This window comes from Peromyscus leucopus, chromosome 5, assembly GCF_004664715.2.
Source record: "Peromyscus leucopus breed LL Stock chromosome 5, UCI_PerLeu_2.1, whole genome shotgun sequence".
Taxonomy (NCBI): domain Eukaryota; kingdom Metazoa; phylum Chordata; class Mammalia; order Rodentia; family Cricetidae; genus Peromyscus; species Peromyscus leucopus.
In genome coordinates, this window is record NC_051067.1 from 101,876,413 (window position 1) to 101,901,673 (window position 25,261).

The window sequence follows — 25,261 nt, forward strand, 5'->3', positions numbered from 1 at the left end:
ACAATCTATTCTTTTCCTATTATTTCTACATCTTTTTAAAGAATAGATTCAATAATCTCCCTCTTATGTATATCCTTTTTTCTTTTTCTTTTTTTTGAAACAAGAACCCTGAATCTAATCTCCTTGTTTAGCTTTTTTTCTAACCAATATCAATTAACAACTATTCTATCATTTCTATATCTTTTTTTAAAAATAGATTCAATAATCTACCTTTTACCTTATATCTATATCCTCTTTTTTTCTCTTCAGAGTAGATTCAATAATCAACCTCTTAACTATATCTTCTTTTTTTCTTTCTTTTCTTTTTTTTTCAAGAACCCCAATTCTAATTTCCTTTGCTTAGCATTTTTCCTGACCATTAACAATTAACAACTTGTAACCAACCATCTTAAACAATGACAATTATCCATAACCCATTGAATTACCAAAAACCACCTGCCCCACCTCTTGGGAATGTGAGCATCATGTTCTTAAAATTACTTCCTGCTGTCTGAGGGGTGAAGGTATCTTTAGGGGATACTGAAAAGAAAAATTTTGGGCTAATTGTCAAGTCCTGGGAGAGGTAGCTATATCATTTGTTGTCTAGTCTCTGCATAATTTGAAAGTACAGGGCTTGTCTCAAGTGCTTGCTTGAGTAGTCTGTGAGGCTGCATCATCTCAGCTAGCCATCTAGAAATTGTTTTGAACAGTTTATAGCCCAAATCTGATCTTTGGGTGGTCATTGTGAGCTTAGTGGTATTATAATCATCCTGATGGAATTGTCAGTTGTCGTTGCAGGATTGCATCATCTTTTTGGAGACTTCAAAGTCACTGTTAGGTGTGGCCATAGATCACGGAAGAAAATTTTTAGTGTCTGCTCTGTGGTTTGGAGCAGTATCAATAGTTTCTGTGTCAGAATCATGTCTCACAGCCAGTCCCAAGCTTGCAATACAACAGGTTCCATTCTTCTTCACCAAGAAGAACATGCAGGTTCAATCCATTATTTTTATTTTTTTAATCTTAACCTCTTGATCTATGCCAGAAGCAGTTTCATGTAAGTTATTTTGATGGTGAGCATATGTGTAATTCTACAGCTCTCCGGGTCTGGTTTTTGCAGTAAGCCACTAGATCCCATATTGAACACAATTTAATCTCAGTATCAGCCATTAGAGTTTTTTTTTTTACTTTGCTGTTTCTAGCTTATTTCTTACAGAGTGAGAAGTCATTCTTTGAAGAGTTTCTTTTTTCAATAGATGGTTGATGTTGGGATGGTTACTCAAATCAAGTGATGAGTGATGAACTCCAAGTCATCCTTGGAAATAGCAAATCTGTAGCCCAACATAATTATCCTTTAAACTAGAGAATATCACTTGTGAGAAAGCCATCATGGCCACATGGCTGATCTAGAGTGGAGTGCTGAGTTCTGGCAAACAGCTGCATTTTTCTTCCAGTGAGTACCTGAACAGGGCTGATGTAAATTATGTACAGTCCAGATTTTAAGAATCATACTTTCTCAGGGATCTCCACAAACTAGTGGGTGTCCTCGCTGCCCCTGTGAGACAGCCTCTGTACGGGAGAGGCCTCACGTGACTTTGTCCCTGGTGTTCCTCTGGGACACCTGAGTGAGAAACTGCATGCTCCAGAACCAGCTCTTGTGTCCTTTGGCCAATGCCGGAGTGTGAAATAGTCCAACGTGGGATTTTTCTTACTGGTAGTAAACAAAGGATGATCCCAATCGTGACTTTTTTTTTTTTTTTTTTTTTTTTTTTTTTGATGGTCATGTTCTGTTTTGAAATAACCTCTGTGTATTTCATTTATTTTCTTTTACCTGGCGATCTCTGAACAGGCTTCAGATTTTGACAGTTGATGAAAGATACAACAAGCATTAATGTGTGGGTGAAAAGCTTGGTGAAATTCTGAGTGAAGTTTTAGTTAAAGTTGGTTGAACTTGGGATTGACTGGGAGGCCAAAGATTTAAAAAGCAGAAGATTCTCTCAAGACACAAGTTGTGTGATAATAGTGTGTTTTGTGTGTGTGAATGAGAATTTGTAAATGTTGAATTCTAGGCTCCGACAATCATTGTCAGTGCAGATCAAGCTGCAAGTATTTATGTTTTAAAACTTAAATTATAAAGCTAGTTATGTCTTTCTAACAACTAGTTTTAATGTTTATGAGCATATTTTACCTACATTACCTTTTCAGGATGTTGAGAAAGATGCATCACAAGCACAGGCTGGAGCCTGGGGGCTAGATGATTTTGAGGAAGAGGTCTTGGTGGACTCTTTCATAGAGCAAAGGGAAGCAATGCCTTCTGGGAATTGAGCTAAGTTTTAATCTAGTCTTTAAGACTAGAAGTCAAAAACAAAATTATTAAGGAAATGAAAACCTAATTGATCTCTGAAGCATTATTATGTGGAATTGAGTGGGACTTTTGAGGCCTTTCTTCCAGAAAACAAGGACTTGGTTGTTAGGCCTATATTAGGCCTAAACCTTGGTGCCATGTATTTGTACTTAAATCATTTCAATGGAAAGTGTCTTAGTGATTGGAACTTCTAGTGCAGTTTGGAGTTCTTCCATTTGAAAAATGTGATATTTACATGGGATTGTTTGAATCTTGTTTTCTAGTCCCTCCCCATCACCACCCTCATAGTCTGAAGGTAGATTTTTCCTTGATAAAGGAACAAAAAAAGTGAATATCTTGTTTGTAAATTGGTATCTAGTAACTAGTGGTAAACTTGAAATGGTAGAATTCTTTAAAGCCTAATTCTAGGTAGCCTTAGGAAAATGTATCTTAATTATTTTTGAACCTGTATTCACGTTGTTTTTTTCAAATATCTTAAGTTATATTTTCTTTTTCAGAGCTGCTTCTTATTTAAGGCTACTTTTTTTTTTTTTTTTAAATTGAGGCGTAATTCATAAAAGGGTACATTGTTTTGATGAGAAAAAAAGAAAAAAAAAGATAGAGGGCACATTTCTGAGAGTGCAGTTTAAGGAAAGACAGTGGTGACATTTCTGGACACACTTAGCCAGAGGTCATGGACCATCCATGTATTCTAAGGTTAAGATGGTGGGCAGGAGCACTTCTGAAAAGGTCTGGTTTTTTCCAGAGTTTACCATGAAAAGGACACCATGAAAAAACATGAGTATAAAAGTTTGCCACTAAAGGTGTCTTCCTTGCATGGTGGCTAACAAACTAAACTCAGCATGGTTTCAGGGGCTTAATTACAAGAGCTCATAAAACTTGTACCTGGTTTTCTCCAGGTACATCCTATATGGGGCAGCTTCATGTAAAATGTCCCACTACGCTGAGACCACATTCCAGTCTTCCTATTGTGTATCCTTCAGACCAACTCAAATCCCAGCTTAAGTACCAATGACCTCAATTGACACTGTGTGGAAGAAGGAGCAAGCCAACCCAAATCCTAACTCCCTGAATTCATGAGGTTTAATAAAACGTGATAGGGAAAAAAAAAAAAAGCCTCCCTGAAACCTGGTGACCCAAGGCTTCCCTCTGCATTGAGCAGGTCCCCAGAGCTAGAGTGTTGCCATCTCATTCACAGTGCCCTCCCACTCAGGCCTTGGTAGCTCTGCATGGTGGGTTACAGAGATCAAGTGGCTCGATTCCCTATTGTGCTACATATGATCTTGTCTTAAATCTACTTGAGTACCCATTCCATCATAAAAACTTCATAAAAAATGGGTTCTATTTCAGAGGGATGCTGTGAATGTTAAACAAGATAACATATAGTATATGTATGATATGTGTATGTTATGTACTGAATAAACACAACTTATTCCTGTAATATATATATAAAAAGATACTCTTTGATTTCAAATCTCTGTGAGCAATAACTGGCTTTCCTTGAGTATCAACATCTCCATGTGAAGATGGGCAAGACTGCTGGCTGTGGACAGAGTGTGTTTGATCCCTTCCTCTGTAACAGTGTATCTGTTCAAGGAATCAGAAAGGGATTCACGCTCATGGTAATCTGTCATCAGCCATAGCTGAGTTCATGTGCCATTGTCTTTCTTGTCTGCTGCTATAATCATAGGATGTTTTCATGGCGTAACAACACAGTCTGATAAATCTCTGCCTCTCGGAACCATGAACATTCTTTCCTAGAAGAGAATATCTTCACAGCAACTTCTCCTCCCTGCCACTTGCCTCACCAAACTTCTCCAAACCGACATTTGCCAAAGTTTTCTTGTAACACAACAATCCTGGCAATTGTTCTCTGAACAAGCAGCTGTAAATCCTACCTCCCTGATAGTAGTGATCCTGCTACCACCAACATAATGAGAAGCAGCTAGCAACCAGTAGCAGCAGCCACTACCATCTCCATGGTCCCACTGCCACCGTTTGTGGACTGGGCTAGACCTGACCACAGCTTCTGCTCAGCAAGCCTCCCAGGCTGGCCTCGAACTTGGGATCCTCCTGCCTCTGCCTCCTTCAGCAAATCCTACCTGCATGCCTCATGCAGCTCAGACGTGGGCTACGGACTGCAAGGCCACAGGCAGGGGCTTTTACGTGAATTCATGCCACAAACATTGGGTTTCCAGATGTAACACCAATCTTAAAAGGTTTTATAATTTAAAAAAAAAAAAAAAAAACCTGAAGCCAGATATTGGGGTGAAAGTTGAAAGATCGGAGAAGCAGAACAAGCCACAGCCAATTTCACCTTGCCAACTCCTTAGCTAATCCTGTTTCCATGAATCCTCAGACTGAAAGCCTCAGTCCTCACCCTGAGGGTCTCAGTTTGAACTGCTGCTAAGTTCCTGTCTCCTCAAGCCTTATATACCATTCTCCACCCAGCCATTTCACTTCCTGGGATTAAAAGCATGTGTGCTTCCCAAGCAAAGGCATGCGATCTCAAGTGCTGGGATCAAAGGCATGTGCTGCCACTGTCTGGCCTCTGTCTAATCTAGTGGCTGGCTTTGTCCTCTGATCCCCAGATAAGTTTATTAGGATACACAATATATCACCATACCCTGAGCACAGTTTCCCCTCCCTCCTCTTCCCCAATATCCACTACCTCCCCTTTACATACCCCCCCATCTACTCCTCTGTTTCTGTTCTTAAAGGGGCAGGCTTCCCATGGGTATCAGCAAGGCATGGCATATCAAGTTGCTGTAAGACTAAGCACTGCCTCTTCCTGTATTAAGGCTGGGCAAGGCAATCCAGTATGAGGAATAGGTTCCCAAGGGCCAGGCAAACTGTTAGGGATAGCCCCTGCTCCCATTGTGAGGATTTCCACAAGTAGATAAAGCTATATAACTGTCACATATATGTAGAGGGCCTCCGTTGGTCCCATGCTGGCTCCCTGGTTCCTATGAGCCTGGTTAGTTGTTTCTGTGGGTTTTCTTGTGGTGTTTTTTGACCCCCCTGGCTCTTACAATCCCTCCTTCCTCTCTTCAGCAGGATTCCCTGAGCTCAGCCTACTGTTTTGCTACGGGTCTCTGCATCTGTTTCCATCAGTAACTGGATGAAGACTCTCTGATCACAATTGAGATAGTCACTAATCTGATCATAGGAGATGGCTAGTTCAAGTTATGTATCCACTATTGCTAGGAGTCTTAGCTGGGGTAAACACTAGATTCCTGGGATTTTCCCATGCACAGGTTTCTACCTGACCCTCAAAAATCTCCCCTTTCCAGTCATCTCTTTCAGTACCCTCCCCTTCCAGCCACACCCCAACTTGATCCCTCAAGTTCCCATTCCCACCTGCCACTAGTCTACCCAAGAGATCTCTGTAGATGAAATTCTGTACAGTCTTATTAAATAAGAAACACAGAGCCAAATGCTTACCATGGCTTATGTGTCTGTTTTCCTTTAGAATCAGGACCACAAAACCAGGACTGGCACCAAACATAATTAGCAGTCCTCCTCCCCATAATTAATTATGAAAATACCATACAGGCTTGATAAAGTCAATTCATATGGAGAATTTTCTCAACTGAAGCTCCCTCTTCTATAATGACTAGAATTTTGTTGTTAATATAAATATACCACCCATTTTTAAATGATATCATTTGGTTTACCTTGGAGAATATTTAATTATTGATATATTCTATGTATCAACCCTGTCCAATATGCAATTTATAAATATTTTCATCCATTCTGTCGAATTAGTTGCTTTGTTTCATGATTTCTTTTTTTCTATACAGAGATTTTTTTTCTTTACTATGTTATCACTTGTGTATATTTACTTTTGTTTCCTGGTTTTTAGCATCTTCTTCCATAAGATTCCTTGCTCATATCTCTGTCTAGAATCTTTTCCTTGATTTTTTTTTGTCTAGAAATTTTGTATTTTCATGTATTGCATTTAAGTCTTTCCACCATTTTGTAACTGGTGAGAGACAGGTGTCCTGTTTTATTTTTTCTGCATTAGATATACAAGTTTTAGAGTAAAAATTGAACGAATAATTTACATGAGTAAGGGGTCTTTAAAGTTATAAAACAGATATAACGCATGTATACATATATTAAAATATGATTTATTAGACTGGCTTATATAATATGATATAGAGGGTTGAAAAGTGGCTCTTTTCACATAGACATGGCTTAGAATCTGAGAGCTGCTCAGTTCCTGAGGCTGGGTGCCTCAGCATCTGAAGCCCAAAGAATGTGGATTCTGATGTTAGGAAGAGATACAGTAGCACCAGTGTAGATGAATTTTGCAGCAAGTCTCACACACACACACACACACACACACACACACACACACAAAAAAAAAAAAAAAAAAAATCCTTAGATTTTTTTTTCTTCAAGTTTCTTTTTATCTGGGCTGTCACTGGGAGCTTCTTCCCACATTTATAATGGTCTTCCCATTTTTTAAGTAACCTGACCAAGAAAATCCTTCATGGGTCTGTCAGCCAGCTTGTCATTAGTTAATTCCAGATTCATTCAAGTTGACAAACAAGATGAGCATGATATTATGCTTTCTCCATGGCCTGCTGTTGTTGAAATCATTTGGCTGATACAGGAGTTTACTTCTAATCTTTCTACTTGCTCCTATTTTTCTGTGTATCTGTTTTGCATCAATCATAAATTGTTCGCATTGTGTAGCTTTGTGCTCCATTTTGAAGTCAATGCAATTTGTCCTTTATCATGTTACTCAAGGTAGCAAGTAGTTTAATATCTTTTTCTGTGTATATATACATTTAGAATCTCACTTTCTACTTTTGTAAAGAATACCATTGGTAGTGTAGTAGGGAGGTACTTGAATATTTTAAATGATATACTACGGAAGTGGCTAACACTTTGCCTTCTGTGTAGATGGTACTCCAAATTATTGATCTTTCATAAGAACCCATACTTTAAAATTTGCTTAGAATACCAGGCTTAATTTTAAATTGAATTCTACAGCTTGTTAAGGATTTCTATTTGTCTTATTTTGTAACTCAAATTGTTGAAAGGTCTTTTAATTAAAAAAAAAAACCAAACAGGAACCTGATGTTGGGGTAACTGCTGAAAGATGAGAGAGACAAAGGAAAAAGCCACTGCCAAATCTCACCTCTCCAACTCCATGAATCCTCTGACTGACTGAATGCCTCTGAGTCCTCAGCCGAAAGCTCTCTAGCCATAAAAGCCTTAAGTTCCTGTCTCTTCATGTCTCATATACCTTTCCCTGCCCAGCCATATCACTTCCTTCTTAATGCTGGAATTAAAGGCGTGTGACTTCCCAAACAAAGGCATGTGATTCCCAATTACTGGGATTAACAGTGTGTGCCACCACTGCCTGGCTCTATTTCTTTCCTAGACTGAGTCAATCTCATGTAGTCCAGGGTGGCTTTGAACTCACAGAGAGCCAGATGGATCTCTGTCTCCCAAGTGCTAGGATTAAAGGTGTGTGCCACCACTGCCTGGCATCTATGTTTAATCTAGTGGCTTGTTCTGTTCTCTGATCTTTAGGCGAATTTTATTAGGGTACACAATATATCACCACAGATTTTATTAAATTTAAAAGGTAGTACTTACTGTCTGTGAAATAAGGGTCTTTGGCCCATGCTGCATGTCTATATGTGACCAACAAACATAGATAGTACTCATTAGTGACAAAATGCATTCTTCAAAGTAGTAAAAGTGTGGTTTATGGGATGAAATTACACCATTATCTGATTGTGCTTCATCAAATAGGGACAGGACAGGTACAAATAGATACATGGAATATGGTCCTGATATACTTAATTATATTCCTGAGACCATCTTCAAATAATCAAGGAATTCAGAATTGCTTAAGGCTTGGAGACTGATTCTTTTCAGATAACTCTAATAATAGGGCATCTATGTATGTTTTGGGAGGGTAAGATTCTATTACTTTGTTTCTCAGGCTTGGATTTTTATTTTCCATTCTATTAAATACAAGACATGGAACTGTTGAACATGATCAAAAGACTAAGTAGAAGGTTTGCAAAACATGCATGAACTAGTAGGAGTTTTATTACTTATATTAAGTAAGCAGGATAATAATTATTTGTGTAGCATTTCAATGTTTACAAACCATTCATTTTACTAAGTTTCTGTGAACAAGTTAGAACTTACATTCTTATTTGTGTTCAATTAACTAGGAATCCAAGGCTCAGAACAGCTAAATTAGTGCTACAAAATCCTTCAGCATCTCATTCATCTTTTCCTTCCAACCTCTTAGTACATGCTGCTTGCTCTATTTACAATTTGCTTTTTCTCTGATCTTTTACCTCTTTGTATTGTTACTTCCTTCTTAGCTCTCATTTTTCCTTCTTAAATGTTATAGCTTTGGGAAAGTGTAACTTCCTACATATCACTATGATTTTATATATGCCATTTTTACACATACATGTATTACCTTTCATTCAAAGTATAATTACTCCTAATTTCATCATTGTTATTTGAACATGTGCTCTCCTTTCAATTATAAGTTCCCTGAGTTTAAGAATTCTATGCCTTGGTATTCACTGTAGCTTGGTTCCAAGTTAGTACTCCATATATAACCAAGACTTGTAATTATTTATATCATAAATGAAGGCAACTAAAAACATTGAATGCTAGTCTTTTGATATAAGGTGAATTAGTAGAATTTAATAGAATTCCAAATTTAGGTTTACAGTTAGTTATCATTCATAAAGTCTATTCTTTTCCTGTTCATCATTTATGAATATAAACATACCCCTTATTTTCAGAAGCAATTAATTATTTTCATTAATTATCTCACTTTAAGCTGAAAACGTCTTCCTATAAACCAGCTCCCAGGTCATATGAACAGGAATGTCAGGTTTGTCTCAGCAATGGAACCATTTTTCAGTAACAATTTTCTGTATTAGTTACCATTTTCATTAGGTTAGCAGATTATGGCATAAAGCAGGTGGAGAGAGATTTGTATTGGCTCATGTGGGATAGAGTCCATCCCACTTGGGAATACATGGCAGGTTTCACAGTGGTTGAAATGTGATGCTAAGTCTTGTCACATGGCACCCACCAGGAAGTAAAGAGAGCTGGGCCCAAACCATGACCAGAAAACAAAAGCATACATAGTCCTTTTTCTATATACTCATTTTGCCCAGGAGTTTGGATTTCCTAATGGTTTCACAAACTTACATATTAGTGCTACCAGTGTGGGACCATGTGCTTAAATATCTGAGTCTAATGATACCATTATATATCCAAAAAATGAGAAAAGAAGAGGTGTGTGTTAGGGGTAGGTGGTGGCGAATGAGACTGTTTGAGTCACTCTCTGGTCTATGATCCAGAGAATGCTGGTGAAGTTTCTTCAACTTATGATCATATGGCCTCATCTTTAATTTTGTACCTTTACTTGCTTTCTCAATAATAATATAGAAATATATTAGCCATGTAAAATAAAAATGTTTAGTATATTATACATGTTGATACAAGTAAAGAAACATGAAATTTAAGTGTTATATTCATGATCAAAAAAGGCACCTTCAAAGTGTTTGTACTTTCCCTTTCTTTTTCAAATTTAGGAGGCTGGAGATTGGGCAAACATTTGGAAGGATTGAGTAAGAAATTATATAATATGTACTAAAGAGACAATCACTAAAAATATTTGAATGATACAAAAAAATGTGGCATATTGATAATGTAGAATACCTGAGAAGGACAAAGGTCATCTGATTTGTCATCATTGTTCCATCCAGACACTTGTTTTCTTACACACCTACAAGTGGGTCCTTAGAACACCATAGTAGAAGGGACATTCCCTATAGTCAAAGGTCAAAAATATCTGAGCAAGAGATATTGAAAGCCATGAATGGAAAAAGCACAAAAACAAATAGCCAAACTAGTGGAAATGCATGAACTGTGAACCAATGGCTGAGAAGCCCCCATGGAACTGGACTGGGCCCTCTGGATAAGTGAGACAGTTGATTAGCTTGAACTATTTAGGAGGCCCCCAGGCAATGGAGCTGGGACCTGTCCTTGGTGCATGGGCTGGCTTTTTGGAGCCTGGCACCTATGCTGAGACACTTTGTTCAGCCTTGGTGTAGGGAGGTGGGGACTGAACCTGCCTAGGCTGAGTCTTCCAGGCTGGGCTGACTCCCCAGGGGAGACCTTGCCTTGGAGGAGGTGGGAAATGGAGGGGTGGGTTGGGGGGATGGTTGGGAGGTTGGAGGAGGGAGGACAGGGGAATTTGTGACTGATATGTAAAATTAAGTTAATTATAAAATAAAAATACTATTTAAAAAAAGAACACACGCACATACAGATATATCTGAACAAACAAAATTTACCAAGTTACTCCCAGTTTGTTGTGATTAGGTTATTTCATCTTTGTGACCAATCATTTTTCTAAATGGTTGTCCAAGGCTGTCTAATTTGTATGAATCTATGGGTCTTGATTTTGGAAGTTCCTAGTACCACACAAAATTTTATTTAAATAAATTTCTAAAATGTTCCCATGTTAATCTGTTTGTTACAGATGTATTAGTCTTGAACCTTACTAACCTTGCTAAAACAGACAAAAACATAGTATATACATGCACACACATAATGTGTGTGTGTGTGTGTGTGTGTATGTGTGTGTGTGTGTGTGTGTGTACATAAAGTTCTGTGGTGTCATAGTTGGAGATAGATTTGTATCAGGTGGTGCCTTTAATTCACTCCAAACTAAATTCTAAAGAAACTATCTGTTAGAAGTAACCTGTGGCCTTAAATTAAAAACCTGCCTCATTTATACCTAAATTATTTTAATGAGATTGTAAAAATATTAATTTGACTATGATATTTAGTGCAGTGGCATCATTCATCCCAAAGGCATATATTTTCATTCAGTTTTGAAGCATAGAGATTCTACATTTATGTTTTTTTCCTAGCAGCTGACATAAGAGTTAATTGTTATTTATATTGATAACAGTCCAAAAATCAATTGGAGCCACTGCCTCTCTGCTCCTGAGTGGCTAAAGAGACTGTGACACACAGGAAAAGTCTAGTGTAAGAAAGGCACCTGTCAGGATATCGAACGCCTTGCCCTAAGGCTATAAACAGCCCTGGAGAATTTGTCTCCTGATGTAGTATGTCTAACTTGTCTCATTCACTGACTATGTTGACATGAATTGCATGACAGAAGAATGGAAAGGGAAGGAGTTGCAAGAATTTTTATGTCCTATTGGCAATATACTCATTGCTGTATGAAACTAGGAAAAAAGATCCTTTCAACTGTGATTTATAAATGTGAACAATCACAAATAGAAGAAAAAAAATCAAGTTAGACCTTTATGCATATTTTCAATAGATCCTCTGAAGATGTGCATATGATACTCTTCTTATGGAAATAAATTCCAGGCAACGTTTCCTATCAGGAGAATAGCTCCTCCTATGGTAGAGGCTCACCAGACAGCTTTGTTTTAGTGATCAACCATCTTCTTTTCTCTATTGTCCATATATCAGAAAATCAAACAATAGAAAATGAATGGAATTAGCTCTGTGTTGCTACAAGTGATGGTAATCCACTAAAACATGTGAGAGAAGTATTTGGAAACAATCTAAATTAAAGACTTTATCGTGATTACATTGTTCCTCTAAGGGCGTTAGTTGTTCCTCTGGAATGGATTTTATTGAGACCCTGCTTTGCATACTGGAGTTTTTGGCTCTTAATGCCTGTATTCTTTTTAACAGTAATTATATTTTAAATCCTTAGTAGGGTAGGCAAAAAACAAATGAGAAGAAACAAATTCTCATTTCTTTTTTTTTCCTAAAGCATAGAATATATTATTCCTCTATGCTAAGTTGACTGATAAACTCTTGCCACATTAATCTTATGACCTTAAACTTGGTCAGCAGTCCTACCTTTTTAATATGGCTCTTTGTTACAACCTTAACTTTAATTCTCTCTCTCTCTCTCTCTCTCTCTCTCTCTCTCTCTCTCTCTCTCTCATATATATAATATATACATATATAATATAATATAATATAATATAATATAATATATGTGTGTATACATGTATAATATATTTTTTTTTCAATTCTGTGGTTTGAATATAGAGATCAGAGGATCACTGTATGAGTTAGTTCTCATCTTGCTGGTTAATTGAACTCTGCTTGTCAAGCTTGCCAGTATGTTCCTTTACCACTGATTTATCTTAGTGTTCATATGACTATTTTTCTTTTACATTGGTTTTTGTCCTTGTGGTTTCCCAATGGCTTGAATTTCAACATTGTATTTTCAGTTTAGGAACATGCTGTGAATATCCTATAATTACAATTAGCAGTGTCTGGAAATATAACTGGAAGGTACTTTTAAAACTCTGGGCATTCATATGATAGAAGTCAGCCATTATTACTCTATCTCAGTTTCAGGTTGAAGCTGGTATGTGTTCTCTTCCCCCATCATCTACCATGGATCAAAATTCTGTGATAAAGTTAGCAACAGTAGTGATAAATGTTATGGAATAATCTAGGACTGACAATGTCTAAGGAAAACTAGCAATTTATATAGTCTTCTTATAGATAAAAAGTAAAGATTAAATTATACAACAAGGTCTCTATAAATAGCTTACATCAAGTTTCAGGGGAAAAAAAGTAAAGAGATGAAGCCATTAAATTAGAGAGAAGCTCATTTGTCCATAATCCAAGTGAACTATTAAAGGTGAGAAATGAAAGTCTGGAAGCAATATGAATTTAAAAAAAGTCAAGCTACACTTTTATCAGAGAGACCCCCCTCTGTAGTTCCTAATCTATAGGAGCCAATGCAAGAGTGTAGATATGGAACCATTCAACATTCTTAGTGATGAAGTAAATTATTTTATGACTTATAGGGCATAAGGCAAAAGAGCTATAATTGAGTTCTGACAGAAAATATTGCCAATTGCCCTTTGAAGAGTTTCTATATTCACTGGTAATACTAAGGACAGTGCTAGTCAAACTATGGTAATCAAATAAAGTTATAAAAGTGTGATATGTTATAGAAGCCAATAAGCTCACAAGAAGAGGTCATTTAAACACATTATTAGCAATACTATTTTGCATCACATTTTTATTAGCCTATATGCCTCAAAAGTTGATCATTATCTTTATGATTAATCTAAATGGGTGTCAGGGAAAGCAATATTATTGAGAATCAGCAAAACTTTGAATGAAATCATGTTGCACTGGGATATATAAGTATTTCATAGTTAGGTTTTAGCTGCTTTGCCAAAATACCATGAAAAAAACCAACTTGGGAGGAAAGGGTTTAGTGACTTGACCTCCCCAATCATTCCATCATTGAATAAAGTCAGGACATGAAGTCAAGCAGAAGTAAGAGCGGGAGCAGGCAGTAACATTTCTTCCTAGCCTGCTGAACATGGCTCACTCACCCTGATTTCTTATATAGCCCAGGACCCCCTTCCCAATGGGAGCACCACCCACAGTTGGCTGGACCTGTTATATCTGTCATTAGTTAAGAAAATGTCCCACAGACATTGCTCACAGTCTCACACATAGAGATTCTACTTACAATACTCAAAATCCAATCTGGTTGAGCCAATTCTATAAATGATGTTTTGTCTTCCCAGATAAGTCTAGTTTATATCAAGTTGAAAAACTTACCAGCAAAAGATATATCCCTATAGCTGGAGTTTTTTCCAGTCCCATGAGGGCCCACAGCCACTCAGACCCAAGTAAATACACAGAGACTTATATTACTTATAAACTGTATGGCCGTGGCAGGCTTCTTGCTATCTAGTTCTTATATCTTAAATTAACCCATTTCTATTAATGTATACCTTGCCACATGGCTCATGGCTTAGCCCATATCTTTACATCTTACTTCTCATGGAGGAAGTGGCATCTGGCAGCATCTCCTGACTTAGCCTTCCACTTCCCAGAATTCTCTTATCTGCTTATCCCACCTATACCTTCCTGCCTGGCTACTGGCCAATCAGCATTTTATTTATCAATCAGAGCAGCATATTCACAGCATACAGAAAGACATCCCCAGCATGTTACATTTAAGATAAAATGTTAAGATTATACATATAAAACAAAAGAAGGAGATAATTAAGAATATATTTATGGATATGAGAAGGAAGTGACAATGTCAACAGGAATAAGGGGGAAATGAAGAGGGGGATTTAATTTTGCACGAGGTGAGAAAAGGCTCCTGGCACCTAACTCTATAATGGCTCAATGAATCAATTGGCATCTCTATGCAGTTTTCAGGAATGTATATATATTAGTGGTGTTTGATCAATAGGATTCTAAAAATAGTTCTACAAATGTCCTTCTTTTGGCTTTACACAGATTGATCTCAAAGAAATTTCAAACTAACAAAAATGTTATTCTTCTTTAATCAGACAAATCTGTTATCATAAATGAAAACCAAAAGAGAACAGTGATTACATAAATTACTGTCTTTGTTCCCATCATTTAAAAACAGATTGTGTTGATATTTAAGTGAGGCAAAAAGAAGAAATGCTATAAATATTCAACAACATCCCAGTAACAAAAGAATATTGATTTAATTATCTGTACCATGTAAATTTTATCTGTCTTAAAGATAGTTGGTTATGTCTCTAAAAATAGTTACATGTGTATTTAAGAGATGTAGCATTGAAAGAATTGAATTAAAATCCAGTATTATTAATTTATCAATTAGTATTTATCATATAATAAAATTTAATAAATTCAGTTTCTCAATGCTAAATATGTTCAATGTATGCACATACATGTATGCACAGTGCTCACAATCAAATACCTTGTCCTTTATACTCCTATTTCAAGAATGGACAGAGACTCCCACATTTCAGTACTTGAAGTAACAGGAGATTTCTCCCTCAGTGTCAGAGTGGATACTACTGATCTGCCATGAACTGCACAATTTAGAAAGTGATCTAATTGAGTATAGGGGTAATGAAGAAAAGAGACACACAGAGACACTGAACAGGCAGTACACTCCAATAGAGACACACCAACTGCAGCTGAGAAATGTAGTGTGTTTATTTTTATATATCTGAATAAGGAGATGGGTTTGTTGTATATAGCTGATCAAGGAGGCAGATTGAGCTAATCTCAGTAGGAGAGTGCTGTAAGGGTGCAGTTTCAGAATACATTCACAGAGAGGGAGCATTGGTGGACAATTTTTGTTCCTACTGTCCATAGCTACACATGGACCAGGGGAAGGCTTTGTTATTTTTGTGGATCCAAGGCATTGGAGTACTTGACATGGTCTCTTCATATGAAAAATATTTATTCACTCAGGACTTCATTTGTTCTTACATATTCACTCAGGACTTCAGCAGCTCCACACATGGTGGTGGTTTTGCTTTTCTTTTTCTTTTCAATAGCTGATGCTTGGTTCAAATATTCTGACATTGCACACTTAAGTCAGCTTCTAGGATCTTAAATCCAATCTGTGTTTCATAGAACAAGAAAGAATGGAGGCAAAACATCTCCTTTATTGATGCAGTCTGTCACTTCATAGAATTGAATATCATGGAATGCAGTTCTTTGTTCGATTGCTTCCAATCTGGATAATACCTACAGTGTCAGCGTAGATGTAGTAGATGTATCTAATTTAAATATAAAACCTCTACTGTTTTCAATGCAGAGAAAGAGGAAGGTATTTAAATGTGTAAGCATGCCTACTTTTGTATTCATCACTATAAGGAATTCCTAATACCCAAGGTGTGAACACTCAAACAACAAGGTGGCAGCATTACTAAAATAAATGTAAACAACCATAGTCAGCTCAAAAGATCTCTAAATTGCTATGGAAGCCACCTTGCAGAGCTTAAGCACAAAAACTAGATAGGGTAAAAGAATGAGAAAATTCATCACGTGGGGAGTAGTGAACTATAAATCACGTTAGCCTTTTCCAAAAATCACAATCATTTATCAAAAGTGAATTCCTTTATAATCTGTTCATAGTGCTTCCTAGAGATAAAAGGATATGTTTAGCCATTCAATGATAGAAGTGAATTAATTAAAATTTGTAAGATCCCTCCGAGTATTCTGAACACTGTACTTTACTTACCTGTTTTGAAAAAGAATTGGAATCATTGACAGAATTTCATTATATTTATCCAATCGGCATAAAAAAAATTGACTTCCTGAGCATGTTCCACCTTAAGATAGTACTTATTCCAACTGCTTCTGAGTCTTCATCTCTATTTGGCTTATATTTAGAAAGAATTTGATATTATCAATGAAACTACAGCACAAATCATAAGTGTCAACTCTCATAGTTCTAGGATTTAACAGACTAAGATGAATGACTTCATCATTGAATAAATCATTACTAATCACAATATGTGCATGTGCATGGACTGTGCAATTGAGACTAGAGGCACTGCAGCCTGCCCAAAACTAATTGCTAAGAATGTGCCAGATGTTGTAAAAATCTGGACACATTTGTGATAAAGTCGAATGGTACAAATTTGGTATGAAGCTAGAAGTGCATGATTTAAGAGTGCAATCTATATTTCCGACATTATAGGTCAAAGATATATAGTAAGTATAGAGAGTCTTTATTAATATTGTAAAAGGTTATTTCCCTCTGCACTAAAAACCATTTTTTTCCTTTTTATGTCTAGATCCTAATAGATCCAGTCTTGGCTATAAATTTCTACATTCATGCAATGGGCATCAGTTGGTCAAAAAATGAGAAACTATGGTTTAAATTAGAATATCATTCTCCCTATCTCAGATATTAAGAGAAACACCTGTCTTTTTGTAATCAAAATGTATAATAAAATGGATTTTTTCTTAAATTCTAATATTTTTAGGACAGAAGCAATATGTTAAAAGGAGAAAAAATATGCCTTGGCACTTTCTGATTCATTTAAAATTAAGCTGCACATCTCCACATTAAATAATAAGCAAACATTACTTAGAGGTTATGGGTATCAATATTTCCATTTTCTATGCATTGTTATGGTAGTAAAGCCTTTTAGTCAAGGAAAATATGAAGCCATAAACCTTAATGCTCTATTTGAGGAGCAATTACAGCAAATTATAAGCAACTGGGTTGTACAAAATTGCAATGAATAAAATTTTAAAGTATAATAATATACAGTAAGCATTTATATGACTGATACTATCCATTTATTTTAAGCGTCAGCCTTTCTAAAGATAATTACGAAAAAAAGCTGGATTCTTGAAATAATTATCATGTTGATTACTTAGAGAGATAGGGTTCAGATAAATTTGAGAATAAGAATTTTAATAGAGCTCTTGAATAGAACACTATATTTTCTGTTCCATCTCATTTAATGAATTGGGAATTGTGGCATGCTTTAAAAAGTAACTCTGTATATGTATTCATTTAATACATTTGGTGAAATAATTGCATATTTATTGCCATTTCTTTCCTACTAAATATTACAGAACTATTATAAAACTTGAAGCCTTATATTTATATCTTCCTTATGGAAATCAATTTGGTTTTAATGTATAAACTCTTTAATTCCTGCATATAGGTAAAGTATGGTATACAAAATTTAAAAGGAGTCATTCCCCATGTGTGCTTTTCTTAAGTCATAAAAGATCCGGTAGAATATGTATATATTTGCATTACAAATTTTCTTCAGTTTTTTGCAACAAATAATACTGTTATCATCTATTTACTAAAGCCATTTTCTAGGTTTGCTCAGTATGTTTGGTAATTTAGTAATACATGGAATTGTCATTTAATCATAATCGTGCTATTTTTAGGAGAATAATAAGATAATTACATGAATGTCATTGGAAATTTTAATTGCACTTTATATGGTTTTGCTCTGCTTTGTTATGTAACATGCTCATTTCTTTACACATCTTCTTAAAAAGATATTTCTATTCCCCTACAGCACTGGGGATGATTTGCAACAATAATGATGTGTCTTTGTATGTTATTTGTTTATTGAATAACCTTTAAGAAAAGTTAAGCATAGTTATAAGAACAGTATAAATTAAGATGTAGTTGAATAAAAACACAATATGTGACTTCTAAATATCCAGAACATTCTATGTGGCTTTTGGTAATTTGAATACATGTACATTGATTGCATAACAGTATAAATGCAGTGCAATAACATATACAACACTAAGCACATGTTTCATCTGTATTGTGCATTCTTTTTTTTTTTTTTTGAGACAGGGTTTCTCTGGATAGCTTTGGAGCCTTTCCTGGAATTCCCTCTGTAGCCCAGGCTGGCCTCAAACTCACAAAGATCCGCCTGCCTCTGCCTCCCAAGTGCTGGGCTGTATCATGCATTCTTAAAACACTACTGTGCCTATAAGATTTGCCAACATATTAGACCTGTTCACTTACATTTTTATAACTTGAACTACTGACAAGCACTGACTGATTCAGAATGAATCACCTGTGTGTCTCATTGATTAATTGATTTTTCACTTGGAAATTAAAATAAAAGAATAAAGTTGTATATTTAGATAGTACTACTGGTGAGTGGAATTGTCTACATGGATAAGATAAAGCTCAAAAAATAAGAATGTAAAACCATATGGGGTCAGAAAAAAAGAGTATGTGCAAGCAGATTAAACTTTATCATGAAAGTAGACATATACAGAAAGTAAGTTCACACAGCCATATGCCCAGAAAGAAAAGGGAGATCACAATGTATTATGAAAATACTACAAGATTCACTATCTGGAAGTGATGCTTTTCTTTCTTTTGTTTGAGAATGGTATTTATTGAATTGAATTTTACCTCAATTATTATTCACTATACGTAGTTTTAACATATTTTCCCCTCTCATAATCAGAAACTCTTAGATTTATGAGAATGTCTTAGTTTGATTTTTTATTTTTGAAATAAAACATTGAGCAAAATCAACTTGTGCAGGAAAGGGCTCATTTGGACTACAGTTTATTATTTGTTATCAAGGAAGCCAAGGGAGGAACTTGTAGCATGAACTGGGAGTCAGGAATTGAAGCAGACACCATGGAAGGGTGCTGTTTACTCTTTGTCCTTTGTGCTTTCTTATACAGACCAGAGCTATCTACCAGAGGTGGCATTGCCCACAGTGTGCTGGATCCTTCCACTTCAACCAATACACTACCTACAGTCCTTTCTGATGGAGGCAATGTTCCCTTTTCCCAGATGACCCCAGTTTGTGTTAAGCTGACAGAAATCAAACCATCAAAGAGAAGAAAACAAAAAGATGAAAAAATTAGGAAGAAATAAAGCTATAGTATTCATAGACAGTTTTAGTATGTTTTCATTTTAAGTGTGGGTTTTCAAAGAACTGCACAGTCAAAGCTACAGGTGAAGAGAACAGTAACTGGGTCCTGATGAGCTTGGTAACAAGTCTATGGTGCTGGTTCCTGAAAGCAATTAAGATCCCTTATTTCACACATATGATGAGCCATGGGCAGGCTTTTAACAGCTATTTTCATTCTTTATAGATTTTTATTTTCATAAATGAGTCCTTTTTGTATTCAGGACCCACAGGATTGATGAACTGCTATGGAAAAACTTCATAATCTCACAGTTAATAAAAAAATATTTGCAGAATCTGAAAAGAGAAAAGTGTAGAAGGGAATAAAAATATTCCCAAAGAGTAGCCCAAACCTAAAAAGAGAGTGAGGAAGACCAGAAGATTAAACATTTACATATACTGTTGTGGGATACTTGTACATTATGTGAATATGTATTGCTGTGATTGGTGTAATAAAAAGCTGAGTGGCCAATAGCTAGGTAAGATGTATAGGCAAGACTTCCAAGTAGAGTGAACACTGGGAAGAAGGCAGAGTTGACAGCAAGACATGGAGGAAGCAGGCTGGGCAGTAGGGACATGCCCACATTGCAGAAAATAGAGTAGTATTAATGGATTAATTTAAGTTATATGAGTTAGTGGGACAAGCCTCAGCTAAGGCTAAGGTTTCATAATTAATAAGAAGTCTCTGTGTCATTATGTGTGAGCTGTCAGCCCAGAGAAAAATCCATCTACAGTATATGACTGTTTGTTTGAATGTATTTTATATTATAGGTGTGAAAAATCAACAAAAGGACTTCAGATTCCCTGGGACTAGAGTTATGGATGGCTGCGAACCACCATTTGTGTAGTGGAAACCAAACTTGGGTGCCCTACAAAAGCAACAAGGACTTTTACCTATTGAGACAGCCTAACCCAGACAGAGATTTTGATCATCTGGTTATAATAGCAGACTTTTCTTAAACTATTTCTTTCACAATCTGAAGTATTGTTGGTACAGTATGAAATCAGTTCTACAGTATCTGGCTCATGTAAATGTAACCATCTCATTAAATAAGAAACACAGAGCCAATGCAAAGATGAAAGCCCAAGAGGTCAGAGCGATAGCTAAGAGCTAAAATCCTTACCCTTCACTGCCGCTGCTATCTTCCTCAGCAAGAGACCTACTTCCTGTCTATCCTTTTTATAGACTTTCTATTCTGCCTTCTCATTGGTTGTAAACCCACCCACATGACCTCCTCGTCATTGTCTGTCTGTACAGACCTCCAGGTCTTCTATGGTTGGTATTGAGATTAAAGGCATGTGTCTCCATGTTGGCTGTATCCTTGAACACACAGAGATCCTCCTAGCTCTGCCTCCCAAGAGCTGGGATTAAAGGCACCACCACCGCCCAGTTTCTGCTATGGCTTGCTATTAGCTCTGACCCCCAGGCAACTTTATTTATTAACATATAAATAAAATCACATTTCAGTACAATTAAAATATCACCAGTGGCTCATGTTCATCTGTCCATCCAGAACCTTTGTCCGCAAGATCTCAGTATTGTTCCCTCCCTCACTGAAAAAAAAATTTCCAATAAGGAAAAACAGAAACAAAACAAACAAAAAAATAACATATCTCAGGTTGTTCCTCTTATTCCCTGGAGAACGTCTTTTGTTGACCGGATTTTTCATCTTTTCTTTTAAGAGTAACCCTTTAACCAGCCAACATTCCTTGTGCAAATTCTCTTGCTTCTTTAGAAAAAGCAGATGGCCATGGTTATTAAAAAATAAATAAGCATACTACATTTTAATGGTTTTCAATTAGTGTTTTTGAATGTCTTTTATATTGCTATTAAATATAAATATATTAGTGCAGGATCAGGGTCCCAGAATCAGGTCCTTATCTGCCTTTGTTGGCTTGGGTTTCTATTTTGAATACTACTTTGGAAGAGCTGTATTTTGGGATTATTCCTCTAATACTTGGAGTAGAGTTTACTGGGTTTTTGTTTGTTTTTGTTTTGTTTTGTTTTGTTTGTTTGTTTTTAATTAGAGACTGGTACAGCTGTAAAGGAAAGCCCTTTAATAAATGTAGGCATGCTAGTGCCCCTTGCTGGGGCCATCAACTCTGTCAGCACATACCTATTTGCTTAGGCAAGTATTCTGGCCTTCCTTGTTGGAGTCTAGATGCAATAGCCTCTTCATTCCTGCTCTAAGGACAGAGACCAGAAAATCAGAATCTGCCTCTGGCTCCAAGGCACAGTGGCTCAGTGCTCCTTAGGTCAAATGCATAGTTGGAGTTGCCTGTGTGCATGTATCTTTGGACAAATGTATTAATTGACTATGTAATCAATAGGGGTCCCATATATATATATATGTGTGTGTGTGTGTGTGTGTGTGTGTGTGTGTGTGTGTGTGTGTAAAATTTATTATATATTATAAATAATTATTATTACTAGTAGAAACATTCACCCTCAACCCTTCGATACCCACAGCAGGTGACAGAGCTGGCCCTGGGATCGAGAGAGGTGGAAAACTATCCCTATTCCCCACCAACTGCGGCACACAGGATAACATGCCCTGCATCCCACCTGGGCAGTATACTAGAGCTGATTCTGTTGAAGGTTATGTAGACAATGTAGACAAGCCAACCCTGAGGGCACAAGAGTAGGAGAGCTGACCCCGTGCTCCCTCATCTGCCATATGATGGCATGGGTGAGGGAAAGATGCCCCCCCCACCGCTTGCTTTCTGTGGTAGGTGAAAGAGCTGGCCCCATGATCACTAGAGTGCAATACTCACTAGAGTCCCTCATCAGCTGCAGCACACAGCACACAGAACTGGCTCTGCAACCCACTCAGGCACCACACTAGCACTAACTCTGTTGTCACAGGTCCAGGTGAGCCAGACCTCCTGAGGGTGTGAGAATAGAACACACACACACACACACACACACACACACACACACACACACACACACAGCCATAGTACTCCTGCTACAGCAATTGGGAGAGAGGGTTCTGTACCTTGCCTGGGCAAAACAGTGGGACTGGCCTTGGTGATGTGAGCATGGGTGAGATGGACCAATGGCCTAAGAACAGGAGAACAGATTAAATGGGAAGTCCAAGGCAGTGCTGGAGAACTTTCAGTGTGTGTTTGGGGAGGTGGTTTGAGACCTGGCAGGCCGACCAATCTGGTTGATACCCAGACCCAAGACTGGTGCTGTGAGTTGACCCACCCCAACATCCACCTCATCTACGGACTGTGAGAGCAGGGAAAGGGGATGAACCTACAGATCCAAACCTGCAGGATCTCCATGACACAGAAAAATGGCTGGAAGTCCAGAGGTCTCAAAACAGACTGATGACTCATGGCAAAAAAAAAAAAAAAAAAAAAAACAACTTGCAAATGAAGATGAAAGGAATAAAGGGTGAAATGTCTGACTCACCGAGCTACACCACAGCTTCCACAAAGAGGTTCTTTCCTTCCTTCCTTCCTTCCTTCCTTCCTTCCTTCCTTCCTTCCTTCCTTCCTTCCTTCCTTTCCTCCTTCCTTTCTTTCTTCCTTCCTTCCTTTCCTCCTTCCTTTCTTTCTTCCTTCCTTCCTTCTTTCTTTCCTTCTTTCATTCCTTCCTTCTTTCTTGTTCTGTTTTGTTTGTTTGTTTGTTTGTTTGAATTGGCTTTTGGATTTTCTTTTAAAAGTTGTTTTGCTTTGGAGACAAGGTTGCAAGGGCAGAAAGTGGTTACGGTGGGGGACATGGGGAAAGAGACAGGATCAGGATGCATGATGTGAAAACCAGAAATAATCAATAAAAATTAATTAAAATTAAGTTAATTAAAAAAACTTTCACATGAGATATCTCAAAGAATTGTTATCATGGGGAGTACACAACAACTAATTTCACTGTTTTGAACAGAAAAACCAAGTAAGAGAACAAAGTTCCTTTCAAGTGTCCTACCTCAACTGAAAAAGGAATCCCTCTGAACTCCTGTTTATCTGTCTCAGATCTTATAATCTTCCTGTGCAGATGTTCTTCATCTTCCTCAGGCAACTGCATATACTCCTTACAGGGAGTATGCCAACCAGTACACTCCTGTGAACTAATGTGCAGAACAGACCAGTGTTCTTACACATTGGTCATACTATTCTCCCTTTTTTCCCCAGGTAGGATTATACAAGTAAATAATGCCTTTCATTCTTGTTTTTTTCTTTTCTTTTTTGAGACAGACCTTTACTTTTTACTTAAGTGTTTTACTGTTTGTGTGTGTAGATGCCTGAGGAGTCAAAGAAAGGGGGAACATAGGATCTCCTAAAACTGGAGTTATAGCCAATTCTGAGCTTCAAGATATAGGTTCTAGGAACAGAATCCCAGTCTTCTGCAACAGCAATATATACTTCTGATTGTTGAGCCAACATTCCAATTCCAAGAAATACATTTTTTTCACATGAGAAAACATGAAGCCAAATTGGACATTTCAGTCTCAACAACATCCATGAGAATCAAAAAATCAATTACTGTTGCAGGAATCCTAAATTGTCTTATAATAAAAACCTGGAGCCAGATATTGGGGTAAGTGCTGAAAGATCAGAAGAAACAAGCCACAATCACTTCTCACCTCTCCAACTCCTCAGCCAAAAAGAGAAGATCCTATCTCCACAAATCCTGACTGAATTCCTCTGAGTCCTCAGCCAAAAAGGCCTAATTCGTATCTCCTCTAGCCTTATGTTCCTTTCTCTGCCCGACCATATCACTTCCTGTCTCAACCTTCCTAGTGTTGGGATAAAAGACGTGTGACTCTCAAGTACTGGAATTACAGCTGTGTGATCTCAAGTGCTGGAATTAAAGGTGTGTGCCCACCAATGCCTGGGTTTCTCTTTTAAACTGTATTAATCTTATGATTAATCTAATTAATTAATCAAAGGGTGGCTTTGAACTTGCAGAGATTCAGACAGACCTCTTCCTCCATAGTGCTAGGATTAAAGGTATGTGAAACACTGCCTGACCTCTGTGGCTAACTCTGTGTCTGGCTCTGTCCTCTGATCTTCAGGAAAGCTGTATTTCTTAGATTACAATTATCACCACAAATTTTGCCTAGTAGGATACTATGTAGATAAAAGAAACAAATACTACTTCCCACCTACAAGTAAATATACTGTGGTATTTATTTATTCAGTAAAGTTTCAAGTAATGATAGCTTTGTCATCTGAATACTGTGCTGTGTTGTCTTTCAACATAATTTTTGAGTCAACAAGCACAAATATGATAAAAATAAACGATTCTACTTAGCTTGAGGTATCTGAGTCACTGTTATTGTATATCTTACTTCTTCCAGATAATTTCAATTACTGATCAATAATTTGCTTTCTTTTTTTTTTTTTTTTTTTTTTTTTTTGGTTTTTTCGAGACAGGGTTTCTTTGCGTAGCTTTGCGCCTTTCCTGGAGCTCACTTGGTAGCCCAGGCTGGCCTCGAACTCACAGAGATCCGCCTGGCTCTGCCTCCCGAGTGCTGGAATAATTTGCTTTCTTAAATCATCTTCATGACCATAGATTTCATATTTTAGCTGTTGGTGACAGCATGGATTAATCTTTGCCTATACATGATACTGCTTCTGAATGCTACCCAATGCCTGCCATTTTATCATGTCTTAACCATTGAATCTAGACATTTTAAATTCT

At 37.0% G+C, this 25,261-nt stretch overlaps 1 pseudogene; it reads right to left on the minus strand.

The window, feature by feature from the left end:
* Positions 1-830: 830 nt before the first annotated feature.
* LOC114707442 overlaps positions 831-25,261 on the minus strand; it is a 30,151-nt pseudogene continuing 5,720 nt past the window's right edge.